This window comes from Lolium rigidum, chromosome 1 (genome assembly GCF_022539505.1).
Source record: "Lolium rigidum isolate FL_2022 chromosome 1, APGP_CSIRO_Lrig_0.1, whole genome shotgun sequence".
Classification (NCBI taxonomy): domain Eukaryota; kingdom Viridiplantae; phylum Streptophyta; class Magnoliopsida; order Poales; family Poaceae; genus Lolium; species Lolium rigidum.
In genome coordinates, this window is record NC_061508.1 from 200,335,269 (window position 1) to 200,338,694 (window position 3,426).

Here is a 3,426-nt window from a genome sequence, read left to right on the forward strand (position 1 = left end):
ATGCTATGTTAGTACTTGGTTTGGTTATGTTGATCTGTCATGCACTCTAAGGTTATTTAAACATGAACATTGAATATTGTGGAGCTTGTTAACTCCGGCATTGAGGGTTCGTGTAATCCTACACAGATTAGTGGTGTTCATCATCCAACAAGAGGGTGTAGAGTCTAGCATCTATCTATTTATTCTGTTATGTGATCAATGTTGAGAGTGTCCACTAGTGAAAGTATAATCCCTAGGCCTTGTTCCTAAATACTGCTATCGCTGCTTGTTTACTGTTTTACTGCATCTCTACTGTCCGTAATATTACCACCATCAACCACACACCAGTCCTGGACAGCAAAGCACTTTTCTGGTGTCGTTGCTACTGCTCGCATTTATTCATACCACCTGTATTTCACTATCTCTTCGCCGAACTAGTGCACCTATTAGGTGTGTTGGGACACAAGAGACTTCTTGCTTTGTGGTTGCAGGGTTGCATGAGAGGGATATCTTTGACCTCTTCCTCCCTGAGTTCGATAAACCTTGGGTGATCCACTTAAGGGAAACTTGCTGCTGTTCTACAAACCTCTGCTCTTGGAGGCCCAACACTATCTACAAGAATAGAAGCACCCGTAGACATCACGCGCCCCCTAGTGTGTGGGCCCACCAGGCCCCCTCCGAGGCTGCCCTTCCGCCTACTTAAGGTCTCCGTCGCGAAAACCCTATCACGATTGGCGAAACTCCAATTCGGGGGACAGAAGTCTCTGTTCCGGCACGCCGCCGGGACGGGGAATTGCCCCCGAAGTCATCTCCACCGCCATCTCCACCGCCATCTTCACCGCCATCGCTGTCTCCATGATGAGGAGGGAGTAATTCCCCCGTGGGTCGAGGGCTCCGCTGTAGCTATGTGGTTCATCTCTCTCTTTGTGATCTAGTTGTCTATGTGATACTCTAGTGATGTTATTAAAGTATTCTATTCCTCCTCCGCGGTGTAATGGTGACAGTGTGTGCATCATGTAGTACTTGGCGTAGTTTATGATTGTGATCTCTTGTAGATTATGAAGTTAACTATTACTATGATGGTATTGATGCAATTTATTCCCCCTTTCATAGTCTGTTGGTGATGGTGTGCATGCTATGTTAGTTCTCGGTGTGATTGTGTTGGTCTATCATGCACTCTAAGGTTATTTAAATATGAACATTGAATGTTGTGGAGCTTGTTAACTCCGGCATTGAGGTGCTCTTGTAGCCCTACGCAATTAGTGGTGTTCATCATCCAACAAAAGAGTGTAGAGTGGTTTTATTATGTGATCAATGTTGAGAGTGTCCACTAGTGAAAGTATGATCCCTAGGCCTTGTTTCCAAAGATCGAATCTCCGTTTATTTACTGTTCTATTGCATGTTTACTCGCTGCCATATTTTATTCAGATTGTTACTACCACTCATATCCATCCATATTACTTGTATTTCACTATCTCTTCGCCGAACTAGTGCACCTAAACATCTGACAAGTGTATTAGGTGTGTTGGGGACACAAGAGACTTCTTGTATCGTGATTGCAAGGTTGCTTGAGAGGGATATCTTTGACCTCTTCCTCCCTGAGTTCGATAAACCTTGGGTGATCCACTTAAGGGAAACTTGCTGCTGTTCTACAAACCTCTCCTCGAGGGTTGTGGAGCTTGTTAACTCCGGCATTGAGGTGCTCTCGTAGCCAGTGTTGGGCCTCCAAGAGCAGAGGTTTGTAGAACAGCAGCAAGTTTCCCTTAAGTGGATCACCCAAGGTTTATCGAACTCAGGGAGGAAGAGGTCAAAGATATCCCTCTCAAGCAACCCCGCAATCACGATACAAGAAGTCTCTTGTGTCCCCAACACACCTAATACACTTGTCGATGTATAGGTGCACTAGTTCGGCGAAGAGATAGTGAAATACAAGTAATATGGATGGATATGAGTGGTAGTAACAATCTGAATAAAATATGGCAGCGAGTAAACATGCAACGTAACGATAAATAAACGGAGATTCGATGTTTGGAAACAAGGCCTAGGGATCATACTTTCACTAGTGGACACTCTCAACATTGATCATCGATGACCCACAAGTATAGGGGATCGCAATGAGTCTTCGAGGGAAGTAAAACCCAAATTTATTGATTCGACACAAGGGGAGGTAAAGAATACTTATAAGCCTTAACAACCGAGTTGTCAATTCAGCTGCACTCGGAAAAACACTAGTAACGGGGGTGATGTGAAAGTAGCAGTGATATGAGAGCAAGTAGTAACGATAACACGAGCGAGCAGTAATAGTAATATGAGAGCAATGGCACCGGAAAACGAGTTGACATGTAGAACGATTATATAATGATGAAAGATGGACCGGGGTTCCCAGCTATCTACACTAGTGGCAACTCTCCAATAACAAGTGTTGGGTGAACAAATTACAGTCGGGCAATTGATAGGATTGAAATAGCATTACGACAGAATATCAAGATCATTAATCATGTAGGCATGTTTTCCAATAATAGTCGTACATGCTCGCAATGAGAAACTTGCACAACATCTTTTGTCCTACCAGCCGGTGGCAGCCGGGCCTCAAGGGAAACTACTGGATATTAAGGTACTCCTTTTAATAGAGCACCGGAGCAAAGCATTAACACTCCGTGAAAACATGTGTCCCTCACATCACCGCCATCCCCTCCGGTTGTCCCGATTTCGTCACTTCGGGGCCTTTGGTTCCGGACAGTGACATGTGCATACAACTTGTAGATACAATCTAAGCAATAAGTATAGAGCTCAAATCTAAGATCATGCCACTCGGGCCCTAGTGACAAGCATTAAACACAACAAGATTGCAGCAACAATAACTTCATAAACTTTGTAGATAGACAATCATAACGTAACAATCCATCGGATCCCGACAAACACAACACCGATTACATCAGATGAATCTCAATCATGTAAGGCAGCTCATGAGATCATTGTATTGAAGTACATTGGGGGAGAGAATACCAACTAGCTACAGCTAGAACCCGTAGTCCATGGGGGAACTACTCACGGAGCATGATGGAGGCGATGGCGTTGATGGAGATGGCTTCCGGGGGCACTTCCCCGTCCCGGCAGGGTGCCGGGACAGAGACTTCGTCCCCCGAATTGGAGTTTCGCGATGGTGGCGGCGCCCACGGAGTCTTTCCGGAGTTTCGTCCGGAGTTCCGGTGTTTTTAGGTCGAAAGGGATTTTATAGGCGAAGAGGCGGCGCGAGGGGGCACACAGGGGCGCCACACCACGAGCCGGCGCGGGCCCGGGCCGGGCCGCGCCGCCCTATGGTGTGGTGGCCCTCCGGCCCCTCTCCGACTCTTCTTCGGTGTTCTGGATGCTTCCGGGAAAAATAGGAGGTTTGGTCTTCGTTTCGTCGAATTCGAGAATATTGCCCGAACAGCCTTTACGGAACCA